We start from the raw sequence: 14,318 nt of genomic DNA, 5'->3' as shown, positions 1-14,318 counted from the left end.
AACCGATCGTTTCGCATGATAAGACCTTTATTCATCGTCTGGTGTCGTTTAAAGACATTTGAAGCTGCATCTGAAACTGTTTTTAACTGTCGTTTGGACCTCCGACCGTCTGGTTCCCATGTAAGTCCATTATATGGAGAAAAATCCTGGAATGTTTTCATCAAAAACCTTCATTTCTTTTCGACTGAGGAAAGAAAGACATGGACATCTTGGATGACATGGGGGTGAGTAAATCATGAGCAAAAGTTTTTTCAAAAGTGAACTAATCCTTTAATTTTGAATGATGTGTTAATGTATGTTCTGAATGTGTTCCTCGATAGCACAGAGAAAAGGGGATTACATAGGGGGATTAGGGGGAAACTTTGTCCGCAAAAACAATGATCATGTAAGTATTATGATTTATGTTTGCAGATATTACTGGATAATTTAATTTACAGCTTTTCTCAAACAACTTTACACATTCCTTAAACTAAAATATTGCTAAGAAAAGAAAAAGAAGAAATGTGATGCCCTCTGACAATGCTATGTGCATTTTACTGTGGCGGGGGGTGCGTGGTTTGTCGAGATCTGCAGCGGGAGAGCGGGGGCGGAGCCAGGCGGTGAGTAAGCGGGTCAAGTTCAAATGACGAACACCTGTCTGTGATTGCAGTAATTGGCGTGAGGAGACCGCATATAAGCAGCCCGGGCAGACAGCACGATTGAGAGAGACTGGGAGCTCGTGCACGGACCGGCCAGACACGACGAGTTGCCTATTCCTTTGAGACTGAGCCGAACGCGAAGCTGTAGCCAGCGGGAGGAGTTCCATTGCCTATTTACTTTCTGTTTATGATTTGTTTCTGAGTTAAGTTATTGTGAGCGCCGAGAGCGCTGTGGGGAGGGAAAAAATAAAAGTGCACGAGCCCAGATATCGCCGACCCTGTGTCTCCTTCCATCACCCACACCCAGAACCTGAGCTATATCACACTGGTGCCGAAACCCGGGATGGAAGGGGAAGCCGCGCCAGACAGTCCATGCCAACCCCATTTGCGGAGGTCATCCACGCGCTCGCGGGTCTCCACCAACAACATCAGAAGGCGTTGCTCAAGTTGGAGGAGCAGCAACAGCGCCGGTTTGAGGCTCTCCTCCAGGGCCAGAAGGAGGACCGCGAGCAGTTCCGGAGCTGGTTGGACCGGGAGGTTCGAGACCCTACCGCCGCCGCAGCCATGCCTCTCCACAAGATGGGGCCCCACGATGACCCGGAGGCATTCCTGGATTTCTTTGAGAGGACGGCTACGGCCGGGAAATGGCCAACAGCGGACTGACCCATGCGGTTCATCCCGCTGTTGTCGGGCGAAGCCCAGATCGCCGCTCAACAGCTGCCAGTCCAGAACCTCCTGGTCTTTGAAGACCTGAAGCGCGCCATTTTCCAGCGGGTCTTCGCCTTCGCGCAACAGCTCCGGGACGCGTGCCGCAAATGGCTGGTGACCGAGGGCCGCGACGTCGAGGGAGTCGTGGAGCAGGTGGTACTGGAGCAATTCGTGACTCGACTCCCAAAGAAGACCGCCCAATGGGTCCAGTGCCACCGCCCGACGTTGCTGGACCAGGCCATCCAGTTGGCAGAGGACCAGATGGTGGCGTTCCCGGGGGTCGGCGAACCCTCATCTCTCTCTCCCTCTTCCCCTCTCCCTCTCTCTCGTCCTGTTCCTGTTCCCAGGTCCCGAGGCGGCATCCCACCGAGACCTGCTCCAAGATGGAGAACTGGACCGGGCCAGGACCAGAGCTGGAGGACACGTACGCTGCCTCGGGAAACCTCTCCCTCCTCCAGCGCTTGTATTGCTTCCCACATCCAGCTCTAAATTACTCGCCAAGTGGCAAGGACCCTTTGTGGTCACACGGCGAATTGGGGATCTCAACTATGAGGTTCTTCGATCAGACAGGGACGGGACACATCAGATTTATCACCTCAACCTCCTAAAGAAGTGGAGTGAGGCGGAGTCGGCGATGCTGGCGACGGTAGTGAGTGGGGAGGAGGATCTCGGGCCAGAGGCGAATATAAAGTCTCGATCCGCTACTCTGGCCATTTGCGGAGATCACCTCTCACCGTCCCAGATCGCTGACATTCAGAATTTGCAAACAGAGTTTGATGATGTGTTCTCGCCCCTTCCTGGTCGGACGAACCTCATACAGCACCATGTTGAGACCGACCCTGGTGTGGTAGTGCGCAGCCGGCCGTATAGATTACCTGAACATAAAAAGAAAGTGGTACAGGATGAATTGGAAGCTATGTTGGATATGGGAGTAATAGAAGAATCCAACAGTGACTGGGCGAGCCCGATAGTTTTAGTGCCTAAAACTGACGGCTCCGTGCGGTTCTGTGTGGATTATTGCAAGGTGAACGCTGTATCGAAATTCGATGCATATCCAATGCCGCGGGTGGACGAATTGCTTGATCGGCTCGGCACTGCTCGCTTTTATTCGACACTGGATTTAACGAAGGGCTATTGGCAGATCCCCTTATCTCCAATGTCTAAAGAAAAAACTGCTTTCACGACGCCGTTCGGATTACACCAATTTGTTACACTTCCTTTCGGTTTGTTCGGGGCACCGGCTACCTTTCAGCGTCTGATGGACAGAATCCTCCGGCCGCATGCTGCATATGCCGCGGCATACTTGGATGATATTATCATCTATAGTAACGACTGGCAGCGGCATATGCAGCACCTGCGAGCTGTCCTTAGAACGCTGCGAGGGGCTGGGCTCACGGCCAACCCAAAGAAGTGTGCAATTGGGCGCGTGGAAGTTAGGTATCTGGGCTTTCACTTGTGTCCGCTCAATTGTGCTCTTTTTTACAAGAAGATGATATCTATGAAAAATTCCACCCTGCTGAAAAATCCAGCTAAAACCAGCCTAGGCTGGTTGGCTGGTCTTAGCTGGTTTAAGCTGGAAGTAGCTGGTTTTAGTTGGTCACCCAGCCTGGCTTAGCTGGTCAAGCTGGTCTCCCAGCCTGACTTAGCTGGTCAAACTGGTCTCCCAGCCTGGCTTAGCTGGTCAAGCTGGTCTCCCAGCCTGACCAGCTAAAACCAACTTGACCAGCTAAGACCAGCCTGACCAGCTGAAAAAGTGTTCAAAACCCCTCTAAAACCAGCCTGATAAACCAACTATAACCAGGTTGGGAGACCAGCCAAAACCAGCCAACCAGCCTTGGCTGGTTTTAGCTGGATTTTTCAGCAGGGCAGTCAGGATTCAGACCGCATCATAGTACAGAAACTGTGCTAGATAAAATTACAAATGATTTACTTTTAGCTTCTGACCAAGGCTGTATCTCAATACTAGTCCTACTTGATCTTAGCGCTGCGTTCGACACTATAGATCATAAAATACTCTTGGATCGACTACAAAACTACACTGGTGTTCAGGGACAGGCATTAAGCTGGTTTAGATCGTACTTATCAGACCGTTATCATTTTGTCTGTTTTAATGGGAAAAAATCAAAGATAACGTCAATAGACTATGGAGTACCGCAAGGATCGGTTTTAGGCCCTCTGCTATTCTCAATATACAGTATATGCTGCCACTTGGTAATATTATAAGAAAACATGGAATTAATTTCCACTGTTACGCTGACGACACTCAATTATATATTTCATCACGACCAGATGAAAACACTACTCATCTAAAATGACAGAGTGTCTCAAAGATATAAAATGCTGGATGAAGCGTAATTTCCTGCTATTAAATTCAGATAAAACGGAGGTATTACTTATTGGTCCAAAAAACTACTAACAAAACCTCTTACAGTACAACTTTAATATAGACGGATGTCCTGTTACTTTATCCACTACAGTAAATGACCTGGGTGTTATACTAGACCGCAACTTGTCTTTCGAAAATCATATTTCATATGTTACAAGAACAGCCTTTTTCCACCTTAGAAACATTGCTAAGCTACGTAACATGCTATCTATCTCTGATGCAGAAAAATTAGTTCACGCATTCATGACCTCAAGACTAGATTACTGTAATGCTTTATTAGCCGCTTGTCCTGCATCCTCAATAAACAAGCTACAGTTAGTACAAAATGCAGCTGCTAGAGTTCTTACTTGGTCAAGGAAATATGATCATATAACACCGATTTTATCATCTCTACACTGGTTACCTATTAAGTTCCGTATCAATTACAAAATACTGCTACTAACCTATAAAGCCCTAAATGGTTTAGCACCTATGTACTTAACGGACCTTCTTTCGCCCTACAATCCACCGCGTTCCTTAAGATCACTAAATTCAAGGCTTCTGGTCATTCCTAGGATATCGAAGTCCACTAAAGGAGGGAGGGCGTTCTTGCATTTAGCTCCAAAACTCTGGAATAGCCTTCCCGATACGATCCGAGGCTCTGACTTGCTGACACAGTTTAAAACTAGATTAAAGACGCATCTCTTTAGTCAAGCATTCACATAATGCTTACCTTTTAGTCGTCTGTTATGCCATACGGAACCGTTTGCCACTGAAACTGCTTAACGCACCAGTGGGGCTCGACAGCCTTAGTCAAACGGGTCGGCGCGTATGGTTGGGTTGCGGAGAGTTCAGGTTACGGAGAGTTTGTGAGATAGTGGTTTTCTAACACCGACTCCCGTATAATGGAAATCATTATGAACATCAGCTATGCTAATTATTTCCCATCTGTCTTTCTGCTGTTATCTCAGGACACTTGTCCCGAGAAAAATGGCGTTCGTCAGGTCCAGTTTTGTCTCCAGCCTCTCACGGGGTTTTCGGATGCCCCAACGCCTGTGATGAGAAGACAAACGCCTGTGAAGAGACGACTCAATGCCTACGATGTGTTATGGCGCCGTTTTATACATAAACAATATTTATATTTAATATTTATATATAAACAATATGAATGTAAGCCAGAGGAGAACTGGCCCCCGACTGAGCCTGGGTTCTCCCAAGGTTTTTTCTCCATCCAATCTGATGGAGTTTTGGTTCCTTGCCACTGTCGCCTTGCTTTTGGCTTGCTCAGTTGGGGTTATTTAGTGTTTAACAGTATTATTGATCTGTGTTGTACTACTTTCATGTTATCACTGTGAAGCTGCTTTGATACAATCTGTATTGTGAAAAGCGCTATATAAATAAATGTGACTTGACTTCACTTGACATCAGAATATCATTGTTCACTCACAACTACATTTCCCATAATTCACTGCCCGGACTCATCATCCCTGATTATCACATTCACCTGTGTCTCATTATATTGCTTAGTTCACCCATATAAGCCTGGTTCACCTCATCATTCCCTGCAATGTCTTATACGTGTTACACTGCATTTCTGAGCGTTCTCATGGTTTTCTTGTCTCCTGGTTTTTGATATCGTGCCTTGTTCCCTGGATTTCCTTCTTGCCTCTGGTCCCTGCCTGTTTTGTTTGTTTCTCTGTTTTGGAATGCCTGTCTGACTGGATTACGCCTCTGGATTTCCCTCAAATAAAGCTGTGTTTGGATCTCAACCCTCTTCTCGTAGCAGTTTCGTAACGCTAATACTTTTATATTTTATTCAGATAGCAACAAGCGGCGCCATTCTTTGCGTCTCAGAATGAGTGAGGAGAAAAAGAAGCTAGCTGCTGCAGTGGAACAATACAACAGCATAGCGGATCCATCCCAGCAGCTTGGCTCAGTCGAAAGTTTCTTTACAGCTGAGACTGTTGCTTGGCCTTGGCAAATCTCTTGCAGTACTGGTATGTTCTATATAACAGTGGTATTCAAGTATTTTCCGAGAGCCACAACTAGCAGAGTTAAGTTCCAACCCTGACCAGACATATCTGCCTGTAATAATCATGCAATGTTGACCAGGAACAAAATTGAATTCTGTAAGACAAGTCTATGTCACTTTTTTATGAGCAGGCACTGTATATAGTGACTCTTTTGTTAACCAAATTTCAGAATTGGCTCCATTTGTCACCAAGAGGAAGGTGTTCGACAAGGTGATGGCTGTGAGACGCCTTCAGGAAGAGGGAGGTCTAATTTGTAAGGAGATGAAACAGCACTACACGGTCCTGACACACAAGCTGTCCAAATTTGAAGCACTGATTAATGAGATAAGTTCAAATTGTAAGCCTTTAAACATTCATTTATTTGTGCTTTTATATATGGTATTGTATTTTTTCTTAATGTATCCTTTTGTTTTTCAGCTCTTTTTGTCAACGCTGTGTGACACTGCACACGCAAAGGTCTCCTGTGCATTGTTCGAAAGAAACATTATGAACTTGGACATTTAATGCAGTTGGTAAAGGCGAGCTATGTGAACATTTTCAGCCAATAAGATTTGATGTCTGAAGAAGAGAAGCTTGAACAGGAAGATGACATGGAAAAGGAAGGGTTCTCAGAAAGTGACAACAGCTCAGATCATGAACATGATTTTCCTTAATAAGGCACATTTAAGCGCACTGTATGATTTTTCTACTACCGACGACTACCATAAAATTGTCCTAGTTTTTCAAGATAGTCATTACCAACATTAACATTAGGAATGTATTCCACCATCTCAATCCTGACTGTAATGCAGATCGCTGTCACCAAACATCATTGATTAATGATGTAAACCTCAAGGGGACTATTAAACAGGGTACAGTGTGCACACAGCTTTAGAATAAATTACACAATTCTGTTAACGCAAAACCCTCAATGCAAAGATAATTCCAGATGATTGGGAGTGTGAATCAGACTTTGCCTTTAATTGTCACATAGAGCTATTAGATCAGAAGGCTTGTTTGTTGTCTGCTGGTGTTCACTGTGTTAACTGTTATGTGATTGCTTGATGCAAGTGTGTATTTGTTTGACCAATAACCTTATAAATTCCACATGGCTAGTTTCACATGTAACAAAAATACTTTGATTATTATGTTCAGTGGAGCTGTCTACACATAAAGTCTTCAGTTTATATTCAGTGTGCATATATTGACAGTTACTCAAGATACATATTGTAGGCTACTTGTCCAAATGAAATGAAATAAAATGTACTCCAAAAATATATACAACACTCAAAAGAAACTGGTATATTGGTATATATACTGGTATATATAAGAGCATGCACAGAGAAGTCCAAATTAAACATGATTCAATGACTCGCAAATGTAAGCACACATTGATGGCCTAAGACACGAAATGATCAAAAATTAATTTCCAAGTGAACTATCCCTTTAAGGCACAACTTGAATTCAACAGACCCTTTACTCAATTATAAGCAAGATTATGCAAAGTACTGATGCCCAACATTTGAAGAGGACATTGTACTATTGTTCTGGTTCCACAGGACAATGTCATTGCTTGAGAGATAAATAGAGAAGCTCATTCCATAGGTCCTTCTGTAACTATGAACTGGATAATAATTAGTTGGCTAGTCTGTATCCTAGTAAGATTATTTATTGCTTTTACAACTTTTTGTTCAAATATTTCTGTATTTCATCACATCCCATTATAACCATCAACAACTAATACAAGCATGATATAAGGAAAAGTGTGGAAAGAGAAGATACAGTATTCAAGTAATATTTCAAATGTGATTCAACACAGTTCGTTGTTCTTTGACTTGTTGCCCATTACTGTTGTCCATGACAATTGTTGTTGTTGACTGCATTCATGCATATAAGATAATATGTGTATGTTTATGCACAGGTTTTACTGTCCTTACACCCCATGGGCACATAGGGCTATCCTATAAAAAGAGCAAAAAGGGGCATATTTCAAATAACTGTTAATCAAAGTCTAACTATTTATTCTATGTTTACTAGATAATGTTGGACAAATTTTTCAAAAACGGAAAGGGTATAAAGGGATTTTTTTTTTTTTTTAAAGTACTCACAGTAAAATAACAAAATTTGGCCTGCCTCTAAAATATGTCATTGGGGTCTGCACAATGAACATAATAAGACATGCCTTTGTTCATTAAAGATACTATTTATTTAATTTATTTGCCAAACGTTTTAAACTAAATTACCCATACGCCTCAGTCATTTTATTGATGGAGCAGGAAAACATGGCACTGCTATTTGTTGTTCATTGAGGTGTATAGTCACACTTAGGGTTAGGGTGGGATCTCTGTAAATGAGCAATTTCTCTCCACATTGCAACACCCTATTGTTAACTTAATATATTATTGACTTAATAATAACAGCAAAACATACTTTGTAATAATTTTAAATGGCTTTGAGACCTCAAAATCAGAAACGCGCTGCAAATAACACGGTCCACAACGGAAATGTTTCCGGGGAACCAAATAAGTGACGGACCCGACTAGAACCCGACTAGAACTTAGAGCAAAAAAACCTTTATTGACAAGAAGTCAAAGCATATATTTTTTTTATAAATAAACTATACAAATAAACTATACTATTAAAGTAATATTGTATATATAAATAATATTATAATATTATATATTTTTTTTAGTTCGTCTAGATACTCCTTGGAGTCCTTGCTTATTCAAAATTCTAATTTATTTAATTTCTTTTGACTTTTCCCCCGCAAAACACCGAGATTCAAATTATAATGACATACAACTTGTGTACAATATACAACATGTGTTAACAATTTTCAATGTCATCACAATAGAAATGAGAAAAGAACAATGATCTGAAAACTAAACTAAATGAATAAAAAAAGATCTAGAAGAACATGAAGGCAAGATATTAATCTATACATCAGTTACACTATACAAATAGTTTCATTTTATGTTTAAATTTTTATAAGAGTTTCCTAAAAATGTTAGGTAATCTGACATACAGATATATAAAACGGATATTTTAACAGATTTTTATAAAGTAAAAATAAAAAATGGAATAATTTATTTGCAACCGTTATGTTAATCATTATATTTCTGTCGTCAGAACAGACAAAGTGCTGTGTTGTTACGTTGTCTGTTGTTGCTCCCTTCATCAAGTGCCAAACGGCTACATAAATGACACACTAGGTGTCATGCTCAGTGCTCACGCCAAATTCCCACTTGAAGAGCTTTGCCGTCTGCCCTTTGAAGGGAGTAGGGCATAGGGAAGCTCACGAGCAAGCAAGTCCCAGTCGGGTCCGTCACTTATTTGGTTCCCCGGAAACATTTCCATTGTGGACCGTGTTATTTGCAGCGCGTTTCTGTATTTGGTGGTGTTGTGAACGTTTGCAGCGCGTTTCTGTATTTGGTTGTGTTGTGAGTACTTGAAGCACAGGTGTGTTGTGGAACTGATGAAGATGTTTTTCTTAATTTGCGGATGTATTTTTGTAGTTGAATGCGTTTTTATAGTTGCACACGTTTTTTTTTGAATTTGCATTCGTCTTCATCAGGTTGCAGCGCGTTGAGCTCTCTCGGACACCGTAGTGTTGCCATCAAATAGACTGACAATCTGGGTAACACTTTAAAATAATGGTCCGTAGTTAACAAGTAGCTATGCAGGAAGTAATAGGTAGTTCTCCATTAACACCGAAGTTAATACTATTAACTAATCTGGAAGCAATATTAACTAAGCATTAAGTAATAGGTAATTTAGTACAAAGGTAGTTCCTTGGTAGGTATTTGATTATTACTAATGAAATATATCCTCATTGAGAACTACTTGTGAACTAAGAAATAATAACCAATTAATTACTAATCACAAAAGTAACATGTCTAAAAAGTGAACAATTGTGGGGGGTTTATACTCTTAAAGGGTTAGTTCGCCCATTTAAGACACGAAGTTGTATGCAATCCTTACCAGCACTATAGTGCATACACACTGACCCACTCTGTTGTGACCCCCCTGGTCAGAGTTCTGGCCGCTGGAAGTTTTTTAATGAAGTACTCCCGGCTATTTTCCGGGGCCACAAAACTGTGCGTTTTTACGTGAAAAATGATTTGCGTTTCAAAGCTTGATTAATTTACCACAAAAAAAACACGCCGGGCAAAATTCATACCTCAGTTTTAATGCGCCACTATTTTCTATCCATTTCTATCAATCCGCGCCGCCGCAACGTCCACAGTGCGCACGTTACGATCAGCTGTTCCATAGTTTGACAATCGATTGACTACTAGGTAAAAAGTATTAAATTAACAATGGTGCGAACTTGTAAATTCCCAGGCTGTGACCACAAGGATGTTCCGGGATCAAAGTTCAGATTCCATCGTTTTCATGTTTCCTATGAGACAGCTTTGGCTGGTTGCCATGGGAGCTAAAATATCCCGAATAAAGGATTTTCGTGTGTGTGCTCACTTCAGCGAAGACGATTACATCCCCAACCAAGGAGGAAAAGGAAAAAATATATATTATAAAGAGTTTTGCTGTTTGCTACCAGTACCACGGGTAAGCTAACTTTATGATCCCATGTCTAAACTGTACGGTAAACAAGCTGAAGGGACATTTGGTGTCAAGACAGTAATAAAATTATTAATTTATTAATAATTGTATTACTGTCCACTCAGTATAATAATAATAATAATAAAGCCAGCGCCGGCCCGAGCCTTTTGGGGGCCCTAAGCAGAATTTGATTTGGGGGCCCCTCCCACGACGCGGAGTCACCTGTGTTTGACGATTATTGACATAAATGTCACGCAAAAATGATACATTATAAATGAATACACTGAGGTTATGTATTAATAAAAAAATAGATGCCTACTTAAATAAAAAAGTTTGAAAACAGTCTTAAAACTGTCTCAAAACATATACAATAAATTATTTGCTAAAATTATGACAAAACTGAGAAATTAGAAACGTAAGAGCAATGATACTTTGGCCTATCCTCCTGGGACCCAGGAATAGACTTTTGTCCACTGTAGTGGACATTATATTTTAGTGTATTTCTCTGACACCATGCATGGCACATTTTTTTTTCTGGATGTCCTGTAAAGAGCACATTCAGGGCAATACAGAGATACCAAATGTTTGGAGGTTTCACCATGAAAACAACTTCTCCTTGGTCTTTAAAAATGTCTAACATTAATTTAGTGATCAAATGTAGCACTCTTATTGAAATATGGTAATATATTGTAATTATAATTTAAATCTAACTACTTTTCAAATTGTATTTCATCAACCAACATCTCATGAAAATGTTATGGGGTTTCAAATGAAAAAAATGACTTTGCGTTACAGGGCATTGATTTCATTCATGTCCACTGTAGAGAACATCAGGACATAAATCATGTTTATCAGGCATTCTGGGAGACATAACAAGTGAATATGTAAATAAATTATACGTCAATATTCTTATGACATATTAGATATTATTATTAAAATGTTGCTTATTATTACGCCAATGCTTACACTTCTTTCCTCATTAAATGTTGCTCCAAGAACACATTAATGTGCAAATTAGATACAGTGTATAGATACTTTGCATTGAATGGGAATATTAATTTATGCCAATTTTACCCATATATTGCATAAAGTAAATTGGTGTATCAATTAATTCCATTATATCTTTCATAACATAGTTGATAATCATCTTTATACAAATTTTAGTTCAAAAAAATCCTGAAACCCCAAAATGTATTGGTGATTGGAAAAAAAATCCCATTGTTTTTGCCTACACATTGTATGTCATTTAATTTTAACAACTGAGTCCTGGTGTCCACTACAGAGGACAAAGTATTACATATGAATAAAATATAATTTTTCAAAAAGGTTTTTTTTTTTTTTTACCATTTGTTTATTATGCTCTAAACAATGTGATGACATGAAAAAAAACTAAATTAAAAAAAAAAAAACTTTCTGGGTCTCAGCTATTGTTGAAAACTAAAAATATTACTAGCCTATTTCTCAACTGTCTCAATACAGTAACTATCCTCAAAATCTTTATTATTGTTATTTTTTTTATTGTAACAGACTTTGTTATATAGTACATGACATAATCAACACAGTCTGTTACTATAATACCGGTTATGATGTTCTGGCGCTCGTTGTATGTGTGTATGCAATGTATTTTTCCCCTCGGGGCTTGCCGTAGATGGGTCGTGCGCACTTGCTAGGCTACTGGAGTGTCGCGGGTGTTTGGAGATCTGATGTGTGGTATAATAAAGTGGAGAAGAGTTCAAACTGCTATGTTTATTATTTATTCAAACTGCTACCCTTACACCTTGAAGGATAAGTTCTCCTGCGGGCTATTTTCTCCAACTTAAACCGATACCGTGACTAGGCGCAGTTGCGCACGAATTGTCTATGCACGCGCGAGGTGTCTAGAAGATTATGCGTATGACTTCTTAAACGCTGGCAGACAGAGCAGCAGTTGTAACTTGTAGGCAGGTATATTGACCATTAAATCAGAATTTTGTTGTCTTGAACTATTCATTTAGTCATATTCATTCATTCATTGATTTATGTCACTTGTTTAAGTCATCTAAAAAAATAAAAATAAAAAATAACCTCGATTAGGGGGCCCCCTGGTGGCCAGGGGGCCCCAAGCAGCCGCTTAGTTCGCTTATGCCTCGGGCCGGCCCTGAATAAAGCAGTCAGATAGACTAGGCCTATTATATAGCCAACTGGTCAAGACAACGTTAAATTCTTAAATAAAAAACTACAAAGCAACGTGAGCGATCACACACTTACTCAGTCGACATCTGACCGTCAGTCCAGCTGGTTTGGATCGTTTTTTCCAATTGAGTTTAGGTACGTAGAAGAACGTCTCCAGGTTTAGTATTGCAGGGAAAATGTCATTGGATGTAGCTAATGCAGACAGCGGGCCTCCTCGTCAATCGATAGGTTAGTTTGGTATACTCCGGTTCATTTATCACTTCAGGTATCCCTTTGTCGTTGTGCTAAAATTACTTTCATCATCTGATCCGTCTGACATTGTGCTAAAATTCCTTTCATCATCATAAGTTTCGCAGTCAGACATGTTGTCAGCGAGTCGCGCGCTATCAACAGCTGATCGTAACGTGCCCCACTGTTGACGTTGCGGCAGCGCGGATTGATAGAAATGGATAGAAAATAGTGCCGCATTAAAACTGAGGTATGAATTTTGACCGGCGTGTTTTTTGTGTGGTAAATTAATCAAGCTTTGAAACGCAAATCATTTTTTCACGTAAAAACGCACAGTTTCGTGGCCCCGGAAAATAGTACTTCATTGAAAACTTCCAGCGGTCAGAACTCTGACCAGGGGGGTCACAACAGAGTGGGTCAGTGTGTATGCACTATAGTGCTGGTAAGGATTGCATACAACTTCGTGTCTTAAATGGGCGAACTATAACCCTTTAAGAAGCGTAAATGAAAACTCTGGAAGCGCATTTGTAAGTGTAGATCAGTAAACGAAATATGAGGAATAGTTAGCAAAACATGTAATGTATTAAAAACAAAGTCAAAAAAATTGCTTGCGGTTCATTCTTTTTCAGTTTCAAAGATATTTTATTCAGTTTCAATTTATATTTTCATTAGTTTCTTGAAAAGTTACGTTCATTTTTATTGGCTCAAAATTAATTCCATACAATATGCATTGACCATGTATCTTAGTGAATATAAAATATACACAAAAATAAGACAACAATAGCATTATATGTATTTTCACAAATTTGTATCCTTTATTGTGTACATATATTGCACATACATGTGTTCTCACACACACATTTATGGAATAAGTTACAACCACTGATCTATATAGAATGGTAAATGGACTGCATTTATATAGCGCTTTCATAGACCTAATGGCCACCAAAGCGCTTTACATATTGCCTCACATTCACCCATTCACACACCGACGGCAGTGTCAGCCATACAAGGCACCATCCAGCTCGTCGGGAGCAGCTGGGGTTAGGTGTCTCGCTCATGGACACCTCGACACTCGGTCAGGTGGAACCAGGAATTGAACCACCAACCTTTCGGTTTGTAGACAACCTACATGAACCACTGAGCCACTGCCGCCCCTATAGAATGACTATATAGATGTCACTCTATATAGATTAGTGGTTACAACAGATTTCTAGTTCCCAGCATGCTTTGCTTCTGACTGTTAAAGGACGGTTGACGATTGGACAAGGGTCTTTAAGATTAAAATTACTATGTTTTAAAAGTAATTGCTGTTTACTTAGCACAGTGATAGTCTGGATAAATTCTTTAGTACATGCAGTTGTTGTAGAGCTGTTGTTAAATAGCCTAAAATATGAATAATTTATTATGTAAATAATTTTAAAAATATAAGAAATATATTACATTATATATTTCTCTATACATGTTTGTTGCATGAGTAAATATATCTGCAATATACATGCAATACCATATCTAATCACATATACATCTATATTTTTTGAAGTGTATTACTGAATATAAAATTACATGATATTACTGATATATTAGTAAATATATATAATTAATATATATATATATATATATATATAGACCATT

Source organism: Pimephales promelas, chromosome 3 (assembly GCF_988280905.1).
Source record: "Pimephales promelas chromosome 3, fPimPro1.hap1.1, whole genome shotgun sequence".
Taxonomy (NCBI): domain Eukaryota; kingdom Metazoa; phylum Chordata; class Actinopteri; order Cypriniformes; family Leuciscidae; genus Pimephales; species Pimephales promelas.
The sequence above is the reverse complement of the archived record's forward strand: the minus strand, read 5'-3'. Positions refer to the sequence as shown.